The sequence below is a fragment of the Zalophus californianus genome, chromosome 12 (assembly GCF_009762305.2).
Source record: "Zalophus californianus isolate mZalCal1 chromosome 12, mZalCal1.pri.v2, whole genome shotgun sequence".
NCBI lineage: Eukaryota > Metazoa > Chordata > Mammalia > Carnivora > Otariidae > Zalophus > Zalophus californianus.
Genome location: NC_045606.1, coordinates 79,746,078 through 79,770,981, shown reverse-complemented (window position 1 = coordinate 79,770,981; position 24,904 = coordinate 79,746,078). Strand labels below are relative to the sequence as shown.

The 24,904-nt window shown below is 36.2% G+C and overlaps 1 long non-coding RNA gene across 2 annotated transcripts in view; it reads right to left on the bottom strand.

Annotated features, from left to right (window-relative positions):
• Nucleotides 1–13,690: 13,690 nt before the first annotated feature.
• The window catches only part of LOC113911501, a 61,506-nt gene continuing 50,292 nt past the window's right edge, over nt 13,691–24,904 (bottom strand). The window contains exons 5-6 of one of the 2 annotated variants that reach the window (XR_003516496.2): nt 18,067–18,149; nt 13,691–13,923 (exon numbers count right to left, since the gene is read on the bottom strand). This is a non-coding gene — a long non-coding RNA (uncharacterized LOC113911501). Of the gene's footprint in view, nt 13,931–18,066; nt 18,150–24,904 lie in introns of both variants that reach the window. The other variant, XR_003516495.1, reaches the window with a different exon arrangement.

The window sequence follows — 24,904 nt, the reverse complement described above, 5'->3', positions numbered from 1 at the left end:
TAAACATTTTTATCCTTCTAAAATGTTTTCTAGCACATTGGACAAAACCCAGCATAGAAATGCCAAAAAGCCTTATTCTTTTGGAGATGGATTAGGACTAAGAGTGATTGAATATTATTTTATTAGTTAACTTTTTAAACAGATTTAATTTGCCCCTTTTGTATGCTACTTAAGCGGTATCAGTGTGCAAAACTTAAAAAAAAAAATCCTCTGCTTTTGTGGAGGTTATATTATCTAGTAGGGACAGGTAAACAATGAGTAATAAGGATAATGGGCAAGTAAATGATATAGTATGTTACAAGTGAATTAGTGCTGTGGAAAAAAAATACATCAGGGTAAGGGGAATTGAAAATGGGGGGAATTATATCAGTTATAAATCTTCTCTTTGATGCTACCACTTTGAATAAGGACATGAATATTCTCAAAGCAGAGAATGACTCCCAAATCAGCAGAAAGAATTTTCTTATGTCTTATGTATAATGTTTTCTGTGTTTAGTCTGGAGACAGTAGTACTGAATTCTGGGATGGTACCACAGTTGTGTGGGAATTGGATGAACTTAATTGTCACCCTTTGAAATCCCTGTTTCTGACAGGTCAAATATTTCAAAATCTCTTGTTAAGAACATTTTGAGCATGTTCCCTTCCTGGGGACATTTTCATTTTTAATAACAACCAACTTAGAGAAAGTAGGACAGAGCAACCAGGATATTTTGAAAACAACAAAGAAATAGATGTTTCATTGGTAATTGCTTGGCACTCTCTAAGTCTACATGTTTAAAAAGCATCAGTTGTATTTCTAAAATTTGAGTAAGGTCACAGGCTAACAATATGATCCTGTAAAACTCTGATAATAAAACTAATGAAATAGGAAACTAGTGATATTTTATAGAGCAGTAAAAGGCAGAAAGAAGATCAGATAATTATTTTTGTATTTCCCCATACCCCACACTTGTCAATGAGAAGCTCCAGGGGAAAGAGTATCTTAGAATATTTCTGCATCCCTAGAGTGGAGCATAGGACCTAACAGAAAGTGCATGTGTTATCAGATACTAAGGTTCTAAAAAATCACCCAGAATACTTATTAAAAATATATGATATTGAGCTCCATTGTATGGAATATACTTCTACTAACAAAATATATCATTTATGAAATTCAGATTTAAATCTGACAAATCTAAGACATGATTAAAATTAAAAATGAGTATACTATATGTCTAAGGACAGATTTTGCAGCTATCTGATAAGCGTGTACCTAAGTAGCAAGGGTCTGTGAATTAATTCAGATTTCATGGTTCTAAACAGACTAAATTCTCTTACTTGGCCCAGGTGTAGGTTTGTTCATTACCTTCTGTTTTCAGGCTAGAAATTAAAAGTGGTTTCTCAGCTTGGAAGTAACTGATTAGTCATACAGTGGGACTCAGTAGGTGAGTGTGACTATATAAACACAACCTGTTACCATTATTAAGAAATCTCGTAAATCAGATATCCTGATGACATTATTGCAACTTCATTTTTCATAAAGGAAGATTGTATCACGATAAAGGAATGGAAAATCTAATTATTTCAGCTTGGGTGTGTTGATGTTTCAACAGAAGATGCCAACTATTAACCTATTTAAATGGAGATCAATGGTCCAACCACTCTAGTTCTAAACAATTCTCATGCTGAAATGATCATCAAGGGGGTGCCTGGGTTGCTCAGTTGGTTAAGCATCAGACTCTTGATTTCTGCTCAGGTCATGATCTCAGGGTTGTGAGATCAAGCCCCAGGTCAGGCTCTGCGCTGGGTGTGGAGCCTCCTTAAGATTCTCTCTCTCCTTTGGCCCCTGCCCTCTCTGTTTAAAAAAAAAAAAAAATGAAATGATCATAAAGTGTTCTACAGACTCGCTGATTATTTTTATTCCTCAGGTATGCTCATCTTTGTTTCATTTTACTCACAATCCAATTGATTTTCATTGGATGCTGCTCCACCATCAGGAATTCCAAACAAGCCAGTCTTAGAAAGTTGCCCTTATTTTGTTAGGGAAAGGAAATGGCTAGTTTAAGATCCCCATAGAATTAGACAGATACTGTATTAGTTTTCCTCTGCTGTGTAACCAGTTGCCACAATATATCAGCTTAAAACCATCTCTCTTTATTATCTCACATTCTCTGTGGGTCAGGACTACAGACAGGTGCAGCAGCCTCACTGAGTCCTCTGCTGGGGGCTCACAGGCTGCAGTCAAGGTGTTCAGAGCCTGGGACCTCGCCTTTGGCTCAGTGCCCTCTTCTAAACTCACATACTTGTTGACAGAATTCATGTATTTGAATCTGTAAAATTCAAGGTGGCTTGCTTCTCTAGGTCCAGAAAACAGAGTCTCTGACTTCTAGATGCTCTTTTAAAGAGCTCACCTGACCAAGTCAGGCTCACCCAGTATAATTTTCCTTTTGATTAACTTGAAGTTCACTAATTGAGGACCTTAATTACTTCTGCAAAACCCCTTTATCTTTGCCATATGGTGTAACATTATCACAGGAGTGACATCCCATCACCACATCCGAACGGAAGCAAGTGTCTCCACTACACAAACTAGAGGAGATTATACAAGGGCTTGGGTCATTGAGAGTTCTTAGAAGTCTGCCTACTATTTTGCTTATAAAATTAGCATTCATATCTCAGCAGTTTGGGAAAGTGATATGAAAAGAGAATTAAACTCCTCTCTATGAGATATAAATACGTAACTGGAGAACTAGTGAGCAAAAGAGAAAAGGAGGTTAAAACAAAGAAAAGGGAGTCGCAGCATTATGGTTTCAATAAAAAAAAGGTTATCAGTGAAAATTCAGAGCCCAGAGTGTTTAACAAATTTTATAAGTACCATCTAAAATTCAATGTAAAATTATTTGCTCATTTATGTGGAATGATTTGTTCATTTATATGTGGGATCTAAAAATGAAACAAAACAATTTCATAGGTACAGAGAACAGATTGGTGGTTGCCAGAGGCAGGGGCTTGGGGGGTAGACAAAATGGATGAAGGGGGTCAAAAGGCACAAACTTCCAGCTATAGAATAAATAAGTCATGGACATAATGAACAGTGTGGTGACTGTAGTTAACAATACTGCATTGCATATTTGAAACTTGTTAAGGGAGTAGATCTTAAAAGTTTTCATCAGAAGGAAAAAAATTTTGTATAACTGTGTGGTGACAGATGTTAACTACACTTACTGTGGCGATCATCTGGCGACATAGACAAATATTGAATCATTATGTTGTACACCTGAAACTAATGGTATATGTCAACTATACTCCAATAAGAAAGAGTTGCTTACCATAATGTTTTGTAGTATAAGCCCCCACAGTGTCCCAGAATCTCAGAAAAGTTTACTGCATGTAGGTTACAGGTAGAGACCGAAAACAGAGTGGAAATATAAACTTGAAGCTATAAAAAATTCATGATATATCATGAATGCTCTGGGTTTTCTACCATTTAGTGGTTAGGATTTGAGTCCATTTTTCTTCAATGCTAGAAGTTGAACCCAGCAAACTGTAAAATTTACAAAGTTAATTTATGGGTTGCATATGCTTTTAAGAGGAGAACAATAATTAGAAATTACCTTAAGATATATAACCAAACTTATGTCGAGATAGGTCCCGGAGAATATGGTTCATTCTGAAAAGAGGGCAAGCAACTAAACTTTGGGGTTACAAAACAAACAAACACTTAAAACTTTGGAAAGAAGTTAGGGATGTTTTCACTGTATTTGCAAGTGGTTACTGTTATATGGTCTTTACAACCTGGTAGCCCAATTCTAGATATTACTTATATCAGCAAAATGCTGCTGGTCACACAGATGTCAATTTATTAGATTTCTTAAAATTGTACTTTTTGTGATAAAGTCACCTCAAGGCTCAATTACAAAAGAAATGACACTTGTATGTATGAGTCTGACTCATGGATTAGAGGATATAAAATGTTAATGCTATTTACAACAGTCAACACCTGTTGAATATGAATTTACACAAAGTCAGCATAAGATTCCTTCTCTCAGTGAGAGGATTGGAATCATACAATACGAGTTCAATCTATCAAAATTAGGAAAATGTTTGGTGTTTAACTTGGATTTCAGGTTGGTTGACTGCCAGGGATATGAGAAGCAATATGTGGAAAGAACCAAAGGTTCTGGATTTGAAACCAAAAGTTTTTCCTTCTAATCCTGTTTGTGTGACTTATGTGTCATTCGATGAATTATTTAATATTTTAGAACTTTCGTTTTCTCTTCAGTAAAATGGGGACGGCCTCACAGGGTGAATACTGAATGTTTAAGGGGGTTTCACATTATAAATTACATAATTACACTATTTTTCAATGATTTCAAGCTAGCTACCACCCGAGTATTTACTTCATAGGGAAGAGGCAGGTTGAAATGGTCCAACAGTCAAATCACAGTATGGGATGTGGTAATCGGTTGCAGCAAAAAAAAAAAAAAAAAAAAGTATTTATCAAATGCAATCTGGGGAATCAGAAGCTCCATGAGATTCTGAATTTGTATCTATTCTCACTTGAGCCAAAGTCAGTCACAGGAGGTAACTGTCTGTGGGGAATCACTTAATCAGCTTAAAATATTTGTTCTACATGAAAAAAGTATAAAATGAGTAGGCTAAAGTCTGGGTAATGATCTCTATTTGCTACTTTTGTGTGCCAATGTTTTACATTGAACAGTACTTTTAAGTTTGGCAAGGTAGATGTTACCCCAATTATACCAAAGGAGCTGAGCTTTCTTACAGAAATTTTGCTGGCAAGATATTTCTAATAAACAAGATGAAAGGCCAGGATGAGAGGCAGAGCCACTTACTAGAAATTAGGCTTCATTGCATCACTTCACAATCCTCTCGTTTTTTTCTTTCATATCAATCTCTCCCTTCTCTCTCATTTTTACCTTATATCTAGAAAAGTTAAGTGAAAGAAAGTGTTTTGGCTAAATAAGATAAGATGACACTAAGAAACATTGCATACAAAACAGACAGAGGTCTAAAAAGATGCTTTTTTGGATTTCTCTCAGGATCTTTAAGAAAATTAGAGTCACTGTAAAAACAAATAACTCTATTTGGGAGAGACCTATTTACTTAATGGCATCAAAACACACATTAATGACAAGACGGTGAAGTAAGCTTTGTGCTTTGGCCAATTGTAGTCTCTATTAATAGATTTTAGAGGGTGATTTTATCAGTCATTTTCAAGATTTAGTATATCAAAATCGATAATTCATCTATAAATAACATTGCAGAAAAATTTCATTATTGGGATCCCTGCAAACATTCCTTCTCCTTAGGTCCTTCACTTTTCATTCTGCTCTCTCCACTGCTGCTGGAACTCTGTTTCTTAAATAGTTTAATCATGTGATTTGCTTTTGTTAAAGCATCTCTATGAGCTTCTGGCTTGGCATTCAATGCCCCTTTAATGTGGCCAGAAATTACCTCTTTGACCTTATTTTTTTTTTTAAATAGTACTCACTACCCTTTATTGAAGGCTTACTATTTTCTAGACAATCTGTTGCACACTCTGAAATATTATTTCTACCCCTTATGAAAATCTTACAATGTAGGTATTATTTTAACCATTTCACAAATGAGGAAAGTGAATTTTTGCATATCACTTAACCCTGCTGACCCCAAACCAATGTTAGTGGTGGACAGAGCGACACTTCACTGCCGTCTAAACCTCATTCTGTCCGTTGTGTGCACGGAAACTGTGCAAAGAAGGTAGATAATGTCTGCCCATAGGACAAGATCCTGTCCTCCATGATATTATGTTGAGGCAAGTCAACGTGTTGCCCATCTTCTTTTTTATTTTTTTTGTTTTTTTTATTTTTTATTGTTATGTTAATCACCATATATTACATCATTAGTTTTTGGTGCAGTGTTCCATGATTCATTGTTTGTTCATAACACCCAGTGCTCCATGCAGAACGTGCCCTCCTCAATACCCATCACCAGGCTAACCCATCCACCTACCCCCCTCCCCTCTAGAACCCTCAGTTTGCTTTTCAGAGTCCATCATCTCTCATGGTTCGTCTCCCCCTCCGACATACTCCCCTTTTCTTCCTCTCCTGTTATCTTCTTCTTTTTCTTTTTTCTTAAAATATGTTGCGTTATTTGTTTCAGAAGTACAGAACTGTGATTCAACAGTCTTGCACAATTCACAGCGCTCACCGTAGCACATACCCTCCCCAATGTCTATCACCCAGCCACCCCATCCCTCCCACCCCCAACCACTCCAGTAACACTCAGTTTCTTTCCTGAGATTAAGAATTCCTCATATCAGTGAGGTCATGTGATACATGTCTTTCTCTGATTGACTTATTTCACTCAGCATAACACCCTCCAGTTCCATCCACGTCGTTGCAAATGGCAAGATCTCATTCCTTTTGATGGCTGCATAATATTCCATTGTGTATATATACCACCTCTTCTTTATCCATTCATCTGTCGATGGGCATCTTGGCTCTTTCCACAGTTTGGCTATGGTGGACATTGCTGCTATAAACATTGGGGTACACGTACCCCTTCGGGTCCCTACATTTGTATCTTTGTGGTAAATACCCAGTAGTGCAATTGCTGGATCGAACGGTAGCTCTAATTTCAACTGTTTGAGGAACCTCCATACTCTTTGACCTTATTTTTACACAAGCACTCAACTCCAGACACCCACACATATGACTCTATTCTAGTTCATTCATATCTCACTCTTGAATAAATGTTCCATTCCATTTCATGAGACTAAGTTGGTGCAAATGCTGTCTCTGCCTAGAATATGATTCCTCCTTTTATGCCTCCCAACTCTGCTCAGGATTCAGAATCAAGTGTAACTTTATTTATGTGTAAACTCTCTCTTGAATCTCTTTTTTTTCAGATGTTATTTATTTATTTGAGAGAGAGAGCACATGAGAAGGGGGAGGGTCAGAGGGAGAAGCAGACTCCCTGCCGAGCAGGGAGCCCGATGCGGGGCTCGATTCCGGGACTCCAGGATCATGACCTGAGCTGAAGGCAGTTGCTTAACCAACTGAGCCACCCAGGCGCCCTCTCTCTTGAATCTTATGGGTAGGCAGTCCTTGTTTCCTCTGAGTTCCAGGAGATACTCTTCTCTATTGTAACAGGTGCTACATTGCATTGCAATTTATCTGTTTCCTTTTCTGACTCCTCTGTGGACTGTAAGTTCATCTGGTACCAGGGCTGTCTAACTTATTATTAATTGCACAGGACATGGTGTAGTGCTTGTGACCAGCAGATAATCAATAAAAGTTTGCCAAAGTAAATCAAGGCTCTAGGAGCTCTATTCTTTGCATTGCAAAAATTGCTTGGATTGATGCCTTTTTCAAAAACCTTCTTTACTTATTTTTACAAATATTTTAAGAGTCTTGATTTCATGTTCTAAGCAGGATGTAGGAGGTCACAACAGGCTAGTTTTCTCCTATAGGAATGTGGAAAAAAGTGGATAAATTACAAAAAATTATACTGTTTAAGTTTTGAGAAATCTATGGAATCAATAAGGACTAGGTGGAATAAAATTACAGAGAGGAAAACTATACAAATGAGCTTTGAGTCACCAGTTATATTTTCTTGCAGAGGAATTGCTAATTCTGGTTTGAGCTGAGGGTCAGGGTTGGCCCATGTGCAGCACCTCTGCTGGGGAGAGGGAAACCCTTTTGCCATTGCATAGGTCTGGAGCAACAAATTGGAATCTTGAGAAACCTGAAACATATGCAAGGAGCAATAACAATTTAAGTTCTCATGAAATATTTACTAAAATCCACCTTTTGATGGGTCATAAAGAATCTCCAGAAATTTATGAGACTGGAATCCTATATAAAGTTTAGACTTTATTCGCTGATCACAATGCAACTAAGTAAGAAGTCAGCAATAAGATAACAAGAAAAACCCCACTGTCTGGAAATTTAATAACACATCTCTAAGTCATACATGAATAATTAAGAAATCAAAATGAGGGATGCCTGGCTGGCTCAGCTGGTAGAGCACGCAGCTCTTGATCTCAGGGTCTTGAGTTCAAGCCCCACTTTGGACATGGAGCCAATTAAAAAATAAAAATAAAAATAAAGAAATAAGTAAAAATAAAGAAATCAAAATGAGAATTAGTTTGAACTGATTCATAACGAGGATACAACAGATTTAAACTTGTGGGATGCAAATAAAGCATAGTGAAATCAGTGTTTACAGGGACATGTATACTATAAGTATATATATTAGAAAGGGGGGTTAAAAATTAATAATTTAAAATTCCATCTCAAGAACCTAGTAAAGGAACAACATATCCATTCTATGAAAAAGAAAAGAAAAAGAAGATAAGAGCAGAAATCAGTGTAATAGAATGAGAAAAGCAACTAAGATAAAACCTTTTTAGAAAAGATTAGTAAAATTAATAAAAGCTCTGGCAGAACGTTTAACAAAAATAAAGGAAAAAATAAATTACTATTACCGGAAATTTGAAATCCATTATTAAAAACCTTCCCACAAAAAAAGTTCTTTACCAGGGGCACCTGGGTGGCTCAGTCGTTAAGCATCTGCGTTCAGCCCAGGTCATGATCCCAGGGTCCTGGGATCGAACCCCGCATCAGGCTCCCTGCTCAGTGGGAAGCCTGCTTCTTCTCCTACTCCCCCTGCTTGTGTTCCCTCTCTCACTGTATCTCTCTCTGTCAAATAAATAAATAAAATCTTAAAAAGAAAAAGAAAGTTCTCTACCAGAGAATTGTTCCAAATATTTAAGGATGAAATTAACACCCAGTTTATGCAATCTTTCCCAGATAATAAAAACAGAGGAAATATTTACCAGCTTTTTTATTTTAGTGATGGCCACATAACCCAAAACCTGACAAAGACATTATAAAAAGGGAAAATTAAAGACCAATCTCTCTCATAGGTATAAAAATTATTAGCATAACATTTTAATTAAGTCAAGTGCTAGTCAAGAAAGGAAATGCTACACAACAAAGCAGAAGTTACTCCATCTAAGAAAGGCTGATTAAACATTTCAAAATCAGTCTAATTCACCTTATCATCATAGAAAAGGAGAAAAAAACATGATTTTCTCAATAGGTGGAGTATAAACTTTTGTTTCAATACCCATTCTTGAAAAAAATCTTAGCAAGCTAGTTATAGAAGGGAACATCCTTAATCTGGTAAGGAATATTTACTAAACCACCAGAGTAAACATTATACTCAATGGTAAAATATTGAAAACTTTCCCCTTAATATCAGGGGATAAAATTATGCTTACTCTCACCATTTTTATCCATTGTACTGGGGCTTCTATTCAATGAAATAAGAAAAGAAAAGAAAAAATATATCTGACAAAAACCCATATCCAGAAAATGTAAAGATATCTTAAAAATCAATGAGAAAAAGAACATACACTGAGAAACAAATGAGCAAAAGATCATACGCTGAAAAACAAATGAGCAAGAAGTTGAACAGATCTTTAACAAAAAGAGAAATCCAAATAAACATATAAAGATGGGTCAAGTTTATTATTCATTAGAGAAATGCAAATTGAAACCATACGCGGTAATTGTACATATATGTCAGAAAGGCTAAAATCTGAATGAGAGAAAATGTTTAGTGTTGGTGATGGTGTGGATCAACTGGAATCCTCATATGATGTGGTTGGGAGAGTATATTGGTATGCTCATTTTGGAAATCTGTTTGGCAGTACTTTCTAAAGGTGAACATATGTGTAACCTTTGACCCAGCTCTTCTGCTTATGTTCATTTAAAGACGTGTGCTAAAATGCTCACAGCCCCACTATTTATATTAACCAAGATTGGAAAACTCAAATGCTTCTCAGTAGTGGAGTGGATTAATGTTAGCATGAACCATGTGCAAATTGTTGGTTTTATATGTCAAATAGTTCAAATATTGACAACAGTATATTTTTTTCAATTGATATATTGTGTATATAAACACAATGACTGCTATACAGCAATGTGGATAAAGATTCATAGCCACATGCAACAACATAGATGAAACTTATAAACATGAGGTTTAGCCAAAAAAAAGCCAGACATGAAAGAATAAATATTGAATGATCTCATTTAAATAAAAAAATTTTTAAGTTAATCCTAAGCTACACTGTTAGAAGTAAAGCTAGTAGCTCTGTTATCCTTGCTGAGAGAGAGTAACGGAAAGAGATATGCATGAGGCTTTTGGGTTATAGGGTTCTGGTAATGTGTTGATTCTTGATCTGAATGCTGATTGCACAGATATGATCAGTTTGTAAAAATTTATTGAGTGATACAATTATGATTTGTACTTTTCTATATATATATTACTTCAAAAAACTTTTAAAATTAAATCAAGAAGCAGATGCAAGAACATATGAAAATCATTATTAGTGTATTGTTCTATATATAGTGGCATTTAGAAAGTGATGTCATGAATGTATTTTATCCTTTAACCTCACAATAACTATATGAGGTAGGTATGATTATTTCCTGTCCACCTTTTATAGATGTGGAAACTGAAGTTCAGAGAGGGCCCATACGAAGCCACAGGCCTTGAAAATGGTCATATGACCTCTCCCCTCCCCGGCCCTGCTGGCTCATTAGATGTGCCAACTCTGAACCCAGAAGAAGCTCTGTCCCAGCTCAGGTTGTGGCCCTCATCCCCATGGCTTCACAGAACCATCTCTGCTCCGGCTTCAGAAAAAGGACTCCTGGGGCTGTGGGAGTCAGAGAAAGTGCCAGTTAGCGGGACAGTGGACAAGAATCAGTCAACACATCTCCAAGGTTGGGGGCGGGGTGGAGGGGGGAGCAATGTGCTTTGTTCCTGTAGATCCTCAACAAGCAAAAGATGAGGGTTGAACAGAGCAGAAAGTCATGTCAGACAGAAAGAAAAGGAAGAGGAAAAGTCTGGAGGCTAGGACGCAGAGCCTGCTTCCTGGGGAGTAGAGTGGGCGGAGGGTGTTCTGGCTAGAGAGTTGGGGAGTATGGAATTAGAGTGAGCCTTGAGTGCCACTATGAGGGTGAGTTTGAGGGGGAGGAGAGTGCATGGAAGACCGCTAACACCCCTCTAAAGCCCTGCTCAGGTTTCCCAGAAAGTGTGGCCATTGGGTCCCAAACACTAGGGGAAATTGCCTGTATCGAGGCTTGCCTGTTGGAGCCATCAGGGAGCAGGTGCTGAATGTGTAGGAATCATGAGTGAATCCATCAGAAACACCAGGCTGAGCCACTGGGAGGCTTTTGTCTTCATTTGAAGCCTCTCTCTGCATATCTTAGCAGACTGGAGCAGTGTGTCAGTCCATCGGTGGCAGGTAAATCCAGACTCACACAAGGGGAGTTTATGAAATTGGGGAAGTGACTCTGCAGACATAGAATTGGCTTCAGGCCTGTCTCCCCACTTAAAAAAAAAAAAAATCATGTCAGTCACTGAAAGGTATTGATTCTGCCTACCATGAATACCCAATGGGCTTGAGGCCTTTTCAAAACTTTTTCAAAAGATTTTTAATGTTTCCATTTCCATTAAGCAGATTTATCTTCCAAGGTCTAGCTTTGAAATCTGTAAAATGTTGTACCCAAGAGAAACAAAATGGACTCTAGTATCTGATTAGTTCAGTACTGAGTGAACTTGTCTGGATAACAGATGAGAAGTGAACATTCCAAGTCTGGTTCTGTAAGTTAGGAGTCTCTACACCATTGGCCCAGAATGTGATGTCCCCTCCTGCTCCAAGACATGCTTCATTGTCTGTCCACAGGGACCTGGAGAATGATGTTATCAGAGAGCTCCCAGGGAAGGCTTCTGGCTCCGGAAACTTCGGTACAGTCAGTTCTGCTATAACACTTGCTTTGAAACACAGATTTATTCCAGTGCTATTGATATGTTGGGGACTGATTTGAGCATAATGCAAATTTCAAATTTTCTGTTGGCTTTTGTGTAGTTTCATCTGGGATACACACTAGGTAAGAGCAGAAAACTATATGCAGCTGAAGTAAACTGTGTACAAATCCAGAAAACTCACATATGCACACATATCATTTCTCAGTTCTCTTTGTGCTGTGACACGCAGCCATCCACATCTGGTACTACATTTCCTTTCCAATTTCAATTCTCCTTATACCATGTCACAAAAACCTAACAAGCTGGGACCCCTCCAGTTTCCACAAGCAAGCTTCAGATAACTTTCAAAGTAAAGTGTCATAGTTATTATGCTACTTATGAATTTCTTAATTGTTTAATATATATAAAACTATTACCCCTTTTATTAGATTCCTATTTTTTCATATATGTATCAGGGGTGAAGTTTGTGATTGGTGTGCCCTACACCACCACCCCCTGAAGGCCTGTTATTTTTATTGTGAGATTTTCCCATAGTATAAGAATTTTCAGGAATATGTATATTGTATTATAGTAAAACTGCACATATTCACAAAAAGTCAGTAAGGGCTTTTGTGTGTAAAATTTATTTCAAGCCATTTGAAACGAAGTGGAGCTGTGCTTCATATTAGAAATAAAACAAGAATCTAGAAGTTACTAAGTATGTGACTCTGAACTCATATTCACATGTATTTAGGGATTCTTTTACTCATAGAATATGCTTTTACCATGTGTAGCACTGTTCTTTGCATAAAACATATTATAAAGCTTAAAGCAATTATTGACTTTCTATGTATCTTTCTAGTAAACATAAAATTGTGTTAAATGTACTGAACTTAGTTAAGTCATGTCACTTCTAACAAGATTTTCCCCCTTCCCTTTGGTGATGACACAATGTTGCAGCCTGTACTGAAGTGTGTTAACATGGATGTTAGTAAGTGGGATTTAGAACTGTCTAGAATGCAGTAATAGAAATAAAGAATATACTCTCCTAGGAGCAAAATGGTAGTTTTAAGGCCGTGGTACAAAACTTGACTGCTTTGGGATGGGTAGATATATGTTCTTAATTAGGTATTTGAGAAATACTCTTTCATGAAGAATGAGTTCTCTATGCTACGAGCTCTTTTATGTCATCTGATGGGAATATGATGATAAAAAAACAGCATTTTTTAGAACAGGCTTTATATAACATTGATTGCCACTAAAAAACATAATATCTGCACCCCAACTTTGTTAGCATAACACTAACAACAGTAATAACTGGACAGAGTTGAAAAGGAGCTTGGGGAGCCCTAGTGCCTTATGCATCTAATTATTGAGATGTCACCAGAAATCTGATTGTGTAGGAAGGAGGGAGGTGGGGAGCACTGATGAGATGGCAGTGCCTAAAACAAAGGATAACATTGTCTCTTTGTATCTGGATCACTGTTCTTTGGATCATGAGGGAATCTGCAATGTACATTCACCCTTTGCTGAATTGGTACAAGAGGCAAAGTGGGGCACTATATTAGGCCTCATCATTTGATGCTTGAGATGAATAAGACAAATGATTTTTATCTTGTTTGGGTTCAGGTTTTAGTGTTCGTGAAAACGTATTTTAAATTTCAAACCATTTGATTCAACTTGATGAACTTTCTACCTGCTTCTTCTGGGTACAAATAGGAATGGTAGGATTAAGTTTTGTTTTCTGACCCATCTCCTGGCCAATACAAGAATGGAGCCATACATCTATGGAGAGCACAGCCATCCTCCCTTCCTGCAGTGTGGCAGGTTCTAGGACTCCAGAGGATCCCATTGAGATTCTCAGACTCACCTTTGTGAATCTTTGGCAGGCTGGCTTTTGTTTCCAGGGGAAAAGAATCAATTAAATGGACTCTGAAAAAAAAAAATTAGCCTGTATTCAAGGGGCCTGGAATGCTGAAGAGCGCTTTGGTAAACCTCTGTGGGCATGAAAGAAGAGGGTTCTGCAGAGTCTCCTCCTGCTTCACTGTGCAGTTTTGAATTGGCTGCTGAGGTGTGCTAGAAGAAAGACAGGTCTGATTTTCCTCTGTGCCCCTGATGAACCTGTGTACTTGAAAAGGTCAGAAGTGAGATTAATGCAGGTAGACATAAGAAGAGTTTCCAAATTACCTCTCTACTCATATGTCATTCATACATTATTTATCAACGCTTCTGTTGTGCTGAGAGCTGGGATAAACATGGGGGAACAAAAGCAAGAATGATATGGACCCTGTTCTGTGGAGGACGACAGGCAGGAAAACAAGTAAGGGCCATAAACTGTTATGGGGACTCTGAAGAAGTCAGTGGTGGAGAGAGAGTAGTCATGTCTGCATAGAACATGGGTGATTAAAATTTTTGCCCTATGGACACATTTGACCATGAGCAAGATTTAATTCCTCATGCTTCCAATTTCAAGCAAATGCTCAACACAATATATATCGAATCTGACAGTATTTAGACCATAAGCTAAATTATAGAGCTACAATTACTGGTAGTCCGTGAGTGTATGAAAAGGAAATTAATGGATAGTCTAAGTTCTAAGTTGCTCTGAAAATACCAAGGAGCAGGGGAAAAAATCCCAGAACATCAGTTATTGCCTTGGCTTTGCAACTAACTAGTTGTATAATCTTGCCAAATCACTTAATTTTGGCCTCAGTTTCCTTACACATAAAATGAGAAAGTCCCCCATTCTCGATTGTAATGAGTACAGAAAAACTCAAAGGCAAAACTAAAAAGAGAAAAGAAAATCAAGAGTGTATATTCTTAATAGTATTTTTCTGTGTATAAACAGACTTTAAAGAGCAACTGAATGATTTTGGACCTCCCTTGAAATTCAAACCAAATTGGAAGCCAGACGGTGGTTACCCATAATCCCCACATAAGATGAATCTCAGGAAGCCCATCTGCTTGAATTCCCTGTTTCTACATGGAAGTTAGGATCTCCAGCTATTCATAATCTGGTGAGTCATTTTGTCTTTTTTCTTTTCTCATGTGTGCCAAAGAAAATTTCTGCTGAAGAATATAGGGATCTAAATTCTGCCTGGTGTCTCTGGAGTATATAGTAAATGTCTTTATCATGAATATCTGTAGAAAACTCAGAAGAGTACAAGGTAACATTGTGCCTTTTATAGATTAAATTCTATTCTCTACTACAACTACTCAGGACTTCTAACTCTGATTGTTAAAATCAAGTTCCCATTTCCAGTTTCCTCCCCCATCTGATCCATTTATAATGCACTACCAGATTAATCTTTCAAAGCAGCACTGTCCGATAGAATGAACTGTGATGATGGAAATGTTCTGTATCTTTCCTGTCTGATACGGAAGTTACTAGGTATTGGGCACTGTTGAGCATTTGAAATATGGTTAATGCAATTGAGAGCTGAATATTTAATTTTAGTTAATTTTGATTAATTTAAATTTAAACTTAGGTAATTACATGTGTTGCTGGCTTCTGCACTGAATATTACAGTTCTCAAGCATAGCCTTGACCTTGTCCCTCCTCTGCTCAAAACTTTAAATAGCTTTGCTTTTCCTAAAATGTACCATTAAAATACCTTGAACTGGTATTCAAGAAATTCTATAAACTGTCCTCAAACTTTGCCTTTCATGCAAAATAAATATTTCATCCAAAGTGAAATATTTGCTGTTCTCAAACATATCTCCTATTTTCCAGCAACCTCATTTTTTCTTAAGATTTTTTAGATGAGAATGACATTTTGTTCATTTACTTAATTATGTCTGATATTGAAATATCCATCTCAAATTTTCCCGCCTCTATAGTCTTACCTCATTCATAGAAATTGATGACTCTTGTGCTCATGAAATCCCATAACCCTTTTTTTTATGACATTTGGTACATTTTACTGTATATCTTCACTGGTTATGTACATTAAGTCCACTACTTGATTGTAATCTTTCTGAGACCGTTGTCCATGTCTGATTTAACTTTCTATACTTCCTGCCTCTTCTCGTAAAGAAGAAATATACATTACTCATTAGGCAAACAATCAACAGCATTGGGTTTAAATCCCAGCCACTTGAATTACTACCTAGGTAATCGATTAGCACAATGCCAGGCACATAGCAAGTGCTCAGCAAATGCTAGCTAATTTGTAAGTGCTAATAATAGAAGGTCAGGGTTTTTGTAGGCAGATTGTCATAATCATTTCTGATACACAAGCAAAAGGCCAAGTTGTTTTATTGAAAGAATAAGATCAGAAAATGTTCTCCAAGACTGTCATAGAAAGAAGCTTGTTCTCTCTTACTGCAGGAATTCTTGATCTACATTCACCTCTCTCTCCATCAATGAAAAATGGAGGTTGGGGCAGAATGTCAAAAAAGAAGACTTGAAACTTAGTCACAGGCAGGACCAATAGCAGGTCATCCTGAAAGTTCTTCTTTGGTAAAGACAGCCCCATGTCCACAAAGCATGTGGTTTCCTGTCCTCCTGCCATCTACTGTGTTCCCATGCCAGAACCCACTGTTTGCATGGCTGATTTTCTTTGGTCCTGGGCTTGAAGGGAATTATAAAGATATGTAGGTGAAAATGGAAGAGCACAGATTTAAAGAGAAGCTGCCCTTTTCAGCCTTTGAGAGAATTCTTTGTTCTCTGCTTTTAGATACTAATCTTCAGGTTGATTATTTAGACTGAATTTTTCACAGTGTTTGAAATAGAATGCTTTTGAAATGATACAGTAGAGAATTTTAAAGATTTTGCTCAAAGATGCAAAATTCTGCTAAAATATTGGTAATTATGTTTAAATTACCAAATTCCTGATTTTAAAATACTTATAAGGAAATGTCATTATTTTTATTTGCAAAAACCACATGAACTAACTTTTAATCTACTTTTAGCTGGTAATAGTAGCTGATCTTTAATGAACCAATAATATGTAAATCATCTGGGTTTGAATCCTAGTTTGCTATTTACTTATTATATAAATAATTATCTTATTGGTTATAGTTAGCTCCTTCTAGGTTTGAATCCAGGCTGGCCTGCTTAAAAACTTTACAGTCTCCCACAAGTTACTTAACTTCTCTGAGCCTAAGTTTCCTTGTTTATGAAATAAGCTATAAATGTATGATAATTCTCACTTCATTAGAATGTGGTTAAATTTGAATTGAATAGCATAATAAAGCATTTTATACAGTACCTGGTGCATAAAAGATAGTATATTTAACTATCTTCACTATGTGGTTTGTACTAAAATAAATGCTTTAAATTATTTTTTTTTGGAATTTATTTATGTTATGTTAGTCACCACACAGTACATCATTAGTGTTTGATGTGGTGTTCCATGATTCATTGTTTGCATGTAACACCCAGTGCTCCATGCAATTCGTGCCCTCCTTAATACCCATCACCGGGCTAACCCATCCCCCACCCCCCTAAATGCTTTAAATTATTAAGGAACAGTTCCTTCACTTACTGGGCTATTTATAACCCCTCCATATAACCTTAACTATTATTAGTTAATCTTTTATTTGGAAATAAAATAAAAATTTCTAGCTTACCAAAAAGCTGCAGTGTTAGTACAAAGAATCTCCATATACCATTTACCCAGAATCACCAATTTTTAAAATATTTTGCTCCATTTGCTTTATTACATATGCTCTCTCCCTATAATATACACCTATATGTATGTCATGTGTAGGTATGATATGCATATAGTATTATATTGAACCATTAGAGTAAAAATTATATACCTTATGCCTCTTCATCCCTAGATATTTCAGTGTATATTTCCAAAAAACATTCTCTAAGATAACTAACTACAGAACAGTTACTAACTTCAGAAAATTTGATACTGATACAATTTACCTAATCTACAACCCATATTCCAGATTTGTCAACTGACCTAATTATATCTTTATAATACCTTTTTCCATTTGGTGCAGGATCTAATCCAAGCTCACATACTGCATTTAGTTGTCATGTCTCATTAGTCTCTAATCTGAAAACCTTCCTGTTTTTTGTCATTTTTTGTAACATAATGTCAATGAAAAATCTTCCTAGTGATGATTTGAACCTAAAATCAAACTCTGTGGGAGGTAGGTTTGAGATGGTTCTCAATGATCCCTAGTATTTGTGCCCTGTTGTGGCACAAATGTGGACTTTGTGACTTACTTTTGACAAACAGAATATGACTAAAGTGATGAGCTGTCACTCTCAAGATTAGGTTACAAAAAGGTTAAGTTACTCACCTCACACCTTTGCAGACACCCAGATGGCCTCATCAATATGCCAATTCTCAGTATAAAGAAACTTGAGATTTACTTTTGTTCTCCTAAAATACCAAAAGTCCAAATATCAGTAGAACATTTTCTGAAAATTTCCAAAAGTTTTCTATCAACTTATCTGATCTTATTTTTGGAATCCTGCTAGGTCTTTTCTACTTTACCATTGAATATGGCCCATTCTCATCTCAGCTCCTGACTATTAAATAGTAAAGTTTTAGTAAATCTGGTGTTCTGTAATGAAATTTTCAAAGTTTATACATATATATACATATATACATCTCGTATAAACATATATATCTTATATATATAAAGCCTATATTTATATAATTTTATAAAGCCTATAAATTTATGTAAAGCCTATAATTTATATTATATATATATAAATATATATATATGTATAAAGCCTATGTCAATCCAGTCTATATTACCAGTCCAGGTAGCTCACTTAATTATCTACTCCTACCCTTTTGAATGATTATCCCATTTTCAAATAGAATTTCTGCCAAATTGAAACTCATGATTACAGAACTGTCCTTCCTCTTTACAAGCTATTTGTCAATGGTACAAAAGATTTTTCCAGGAGCTGGAATCCATCTTTTTCCCCATATCTAGCCAATTCTCAATTCCTGCTAACATGCTATCAAAATTCTTTTTTTTTTTTTTCAAAATTCTTTTTGAATTGTCTCTGTAATGATAGTTTTCTCTATCTTTTTGCTGGACTCCTAGGCTGGGTGTTTATGACCACATGTCCAGCTGTCTGTAATAGCTCAGAAAGTTTTTTCTGTTCTTGTTATTTATTATCAGTGAAGACATATGGGTTTCTTTTTTAACACTGAACATAAAAACTTTTGTAAAAACTCCATATTTCCAGATATTCCATAATCTGTTTATCCAATGCCCTACCTCTGTATTAAACCCCTCAGAACACCTGCAGTGAAGTTTACCCCTCTAGAAAGTGATGGGAAAGTTTAGATCAGCAATTCTTTTTTTTTTTTTTAAGATTTATTTATTTATTTGAGAGAGAGAGAGAGAGAGAGCACACAAGCCAGAGGGGAGAGGGAGAGAGAATCTCAAGCAGACTGCACTAAGTACAGAGCGCAACACTGGTATTGATCTCATGACCCTGAGACCATGACCTGACCTGAAACCAAGAGTTGGGTGCCAACTGTGCCACCCAGGTGCCCCTAGAGCAGCAATTCTTAAGCTTTTTAGTTTTAGGGTCCCATTATCCTCTTACAAATTACTGAGTATCTTGAAGAGCTTTTGTTTAGGTTTGTTATAGCTATCAATATTTACTATATTAGAAACTAAGCTGAGAAATTAATTTTTAATTAATTTTAACTAATAATATTGAACTCATTACATATTAATATAAATAACATACTTGTAATGAAAAATAACTATTTTCCAAGAATAAAATTATTGGTGGGAAGAATTGTGTTGTTTTACTTTTTAATCTCATTAATGTATGGCTTATTAGATGCCAGTTAGATTTTTATATCTGGTCTGCAGCCAACCCATTATAATATGCTGTTTTGCTCAAAGTATAAAAAAGAAATCTAACTGTAGGCAGACATCAAATTGGAAAGAGAAGTACATTAATAGCCTTTTCAGATAATTCCTCTTTTTTTTTTAAAGATTTTATTTATTTATTTGACAGAGAGAAAGCGAGAGCAGGAACACAAGCAGGAGGAGTGGGAGAGGGAGAAGCAGGCTTCCCGCTGAGCAGGGAGCCCAATGCGGGACTCGATCCCAGGACCCTGGGATCATGACCTGAGCCGAAGGCAGACGCTTAACAACTGAGCCACCCAGGCGCCCCACAGATAATTCCTCTTTAAAACTATACCAAAACTCAGTAAGTGGTAGTTTCTTTCCTTTTTTTTTTTTTTTTAATATTCTGTCAGAGCAAGAACACTTTGTTTTGAATTTCTCCCCTCCGCTCCCACACCCCCCACCTCTGGAATATTCCATCTGCTCAAGTACCCAAGATAAGAGTTACACAGATCAGGGCAGAGAACTGGGAAGGATGAAGGAAGATAAAAGGGAAGGAAGTCACCACTAAAGGGAAAAAAAAAATTTAAAAAGGTGCAAAATTGATTACCTCAGTCCTCCTTTGTCTACCCCTGGGCTCCTGGGTTAAAGACATATGTGCAGCCAAAATATAGTGTAAGGAAGAAAAACCCAACACGTCCCATTCTTGTCACAAAACCCAAGTGTGAGCCTCAGATGGTTCTGTCTGTCCAGAGGGTGCTCCCTCCAGGGAAGGGGGCGGAGCAGGTCAAGAGCACAGTTGCCAGGGCAGCAGAGGTGTGTGGTGGGTGATGATGGGGGAGCTGGTTTCCCGCCCACCAGAGGGCTGCTTTTCTGCTGGTTGGTGGTGCTTCCCATCCCCTTCCCTCCCCAGAGGCAGACATTATAGCTGGAAGCCCTCCATGGGGGTCTCAGGCTGCTGGAAGATGAACTGCTGTTATGTCTCATCCTAAGTGGTAGTTTCTTAAAGATTAATTTCAATGTGGATTTGAAGCCATATCTTTTAATCAACTTTTTATACCGTCAATAAACTCTTCTTACTCTATTACTTTTAAATCCAATGGCTTCTTTTGCACTTTAAATGAATCTTTTATCCATGTATGCATGACTTTGTAACCTCATTCATGGCCATTTGAAAAATATTGGCTCATTGTGCAGAACTTCTAAGTATTAACACATTTCATAAATATCAAAAACCACATTTGTTAATATCCCCACTAATCTCCATAGAAAAAAATCTAACACTGGGAAACTGTTAAGCACATGGTGGCAGATAAAAGTTTTTTTTAATTTGAATTTTTGCTTGAAAGTTTTAAATTATCTCACTGGCAACAAATACTGTCAGTTGTTTTCCTTAAAGTGACAGGCTCACTTCGTTCATTTTTGAAAAAATGTCTGCCAAATATTCACTTTTTCCAAGCAGTTTTATTGAGATATAATTCATCTACAATAAAAGTTACCAATTTAAATTTTAAAATTCAGTGGTTTGCAATACATTCACAGTGAACAACCACTACAGTAAATTTTAGAACATCTCATCACCCCAGAAAGAAACTTCACATCCATTAGCAGTCCCTCCCCATTCCAGCACAACCCCCAAATCTTATATAATCACTAGTCTACTTTCTGTCTCTGTGAATTTTTCCATTCTGAACATTTCGTATAAATGGAGTCATATAATATGTTGTCTTTTGTGACTGGCTTCTTTTATGTAGTATAATGTTTTCAAGATTTGTCTATGTTGTAGCATGTATCTAGTATATCATTTTTTATGGCTCAATAATATGTCATCCTATGGGTGGGTATTCCACATTTTGTTTATTTATCCATTAGTTGTTGGATATTTTGTTGTTCCACTTAAGGCTATTATGAATAATGCTGCTTTGAACACTTGTGTACATTTTTTTGTGTGTGTGGACAGACATTTTCAGTTTTCTTGGGTACACAGGAATGGAATGGAATGGAATGGAATGGAATGGAATGGAATGGAATGGAATGCTGGATCTTAAAGTAATTCTATATTTAAAATTTTGAGGAACTGCCTAGATGTTTTCCACAGTGTCTGTGCCATTTTACATTCCATTCCCAAAAGCAATGTGAGAGGGTTCAATTTCTCTATTTCCTTGCCAACAGTTGTTATTGCCTACCTTTTACTGTAGCTATTCTAGTATGTATGAAGTAAGATCCCATTGTGGTTTCGGTCTGCATTTCCCTAATGGACATTATTGGCATTTACATATCTTCTTTTGAGATATGTCTAATCAGAAGCTTTACCCCTTATTAAACTGGGATAGTTGTCTTTTTGTTGTGTCGTTTTAAGAGTTCTTTATATATTCTGGATACTATATTAGATGTATGATTTGCAAATATTTACTCCCATTCTGTGAGTTGTCTTTTCACTTTTTTTATGTGATATCCTCTAAAGCGCAAAGGTTTTTTTATTTTAATGAAGCCTGATTTATCTATTTTTTTCGTTTGTCAGTTGTGCTTTTGGTGTCATATCTAAGAAACCTTTCCTAACCTATGGTCACAAAGACTTACTGCTGTATTTTATTCAAGGTATATTTCAGTTTTAGCTTTTGCATTTAAGCATATGAGCTATTTCAAGCTAATTTTATGTTTGATAAGAGACACACTTCCAGATTCATTCATTTGTATCTGGATATCCAGTTCTCCTAGCACAATTTGTTGAAAAGATTCTTCTTCCTCCATGGCACCCTTGTCAAAATCAAATGACCATAATTGTGTGGACTATCTCTGGCTTCTCAGTTCTATTTCATTGAACTATATGCCTGTCCTTATGCCATTACCACACTGCCTTGATGACTGTAAATTTATGGTGAGTTTTGAAATCAAGCAGGGTGAATCCTCCAACTTTGTTCTTTTTCAAAATTGCTTTGGTTCTTCAAATATCTACCTTTGAACAACCATAGTTTTTTGTTGGTTGTTTTTTGGGTAAAAATTGTGTTCTATGATAAAAATGTCTAGTTCTGCTCCTAGCTCAATCAACAAGTACTTTTCTTCATCGTACTTTATAGCATATAGCAGAAATACTTTATGCTTCTCATTTTTTCATGCAGAATATTAAAGGATTTGTACTTAAGGGTCAAGATTTAATAAAATTAATAAATTTTGCTGCTTTATTGGAACATTCTTTAGAGATACTGGCTTTTTTGTTGTTGTTGTTAAGTGTAGGTGTCAGTGAAGAATGCAACTACTGGTACGTTTTGGTGGCCCTGCCTTGATTCCTAAGACGCCAGCAGTTTTGCCCACCATTGTTTTACACAATTGCTGCAAATGTCAAAACAGTAAAAAAGTAAAAAATTTTTGGCATATATTTGGTAATATCAAATCTGGTTAAAAGAAAATCTGTGATGAGTAAACTTTCAAAATGCCATTTTACTGGCCTCATAACTTCAGGAAAAAATATCAACAAAGTTTTAATTCATGTTTTACCACATATATTTTTAAACTACATATAATAAAAACAACTGTCCAAGTAATCTTGTCATTGTTATGAATATTTACCTCTGATAGAGAATGTAGTTGTTATTATTAGTGCTATTATTACTTGGATAAGGATGTTTTTAGGTCTTTTAAAATAATTCCTTGACCCAGAATAGTCTGATTGTGTAATAAAATATTTTCTATAAACAGTGTAGTTTGTGGCTTTTGCATTTGAGATAGCATAAAATATTTTAGACAAAGTGTTCTTTCAGTGAAATTTATAATTTTTCTACTACTAATTACCAAATGCCAGAATTAATTTTTCTCAGATGATTATTCCTCTAACATAGTTGACAATCCCAGGCATTTAACTCATTCATTAAAATGCAATATGATTTCTCCAATGGTTTTCTTGACTAGTAATGACATGCATTATCATGCATCACTAATTTCCATGAAGAACAATGAGATACTATTTTATTGGCATTTACATTTACAGGACTTTACTAACTGCATGCTTGTGAAGAAAAGGACAAAAGAACCCAAGGCAAATTAACCTCAGTTTTTTTTTTTCTTATGATTAAACAACATGGTATATTAGTATTTGATGTTAGAGTTGCTACTGGATATTTTTATTATTGTGTAGTTTTCAATTAATAATTGGAATAAATATGTGGCTAGAAAGGACAATAGTTAAATTATTAAAAATAAATATATGATGATAATTATGAGTAAACTTGGAACTAAAAATTTTTAAATATTTCAAATTCCAATTTTAAAGAAAATATTTGGATGAAATGTTCCAAAGCCTTTCCTTTGAAGTTTTGCATTTGCATTTGTTTTTATTACTTTCTCCAGTTATGAAGCGTTTTTTAATTTGAAGACAAATCAGTTAACTTACTGAACTATCTATAGGCATGTCTCCTTTTAATGCACTTTCACCTTATTGTACTTCATAGATATTTTATTTTTTACAAATTGACAGCTTGTGGCAACCCTGTGTCAAGCAAGTCGATCAGCGCCATTTTTCCAACATTTGCTCACTTTGTGTCTCTGTTGTATTTGGTAATTCTTGCAATATTTCAAGCATTTTCATTATTAGGTGATCAGTGATCTTTGATGTTACTGTTGTAATTGTTTGGGAGCACCACAAACCATGCCCACAGAAGAGTGGGAATCTAATTGATAAATGTGCGTTCTGATTGGTCCACTGACCAGCCATTCCCTCTTTCTTTCCCTCTCTTTGGACCTCCCTATTCCCTGAGACACAACAATATTGAAATTAGGTAATTAATTACCCTATAATGGCCTCTAAATGCTCAAGTGAAAGGAAGAGTCACATGTCTCTCACTTTAAATCAAAATCTAGAAGTGATTAAGCTTAGTGTAGAAGGCAGGTCCAAAGCTGAGACAAGCTGAAAGGTATACCTCTTGAGCTAGATAGTTAGCCAAGGTGTGAATGCAAAGGAAAAATTTTTGAAGGAAATTAAAAGTGCTACTCCAGTGATATGATAAGAAAGCAAAAAGCTTTGTTGCTGATACGGAGAACATTTTAGTGATCTGGATAAAAGGTCAAACGACATTCCTTTAACATTCCCTTACGCCAAAGCCTAATCCCAAGCAAAGAGCCTGACGCTCTTCAATCATATGAAGGCTGGGAGGTGAGGAAGCTGCAGAAGAGACGTTTGAAGCTCCCAGAGGTTGGTTCCTGAAGTTTAGGGAAAGAAGCTGTCTCCATAACAATCCAAGTGCTGGTATAGAAGCTGCAGTGTTATCCAGAAGATCTAGCTAAGACAGTTATGGATGACTTGGAGGGGTCCAAGACT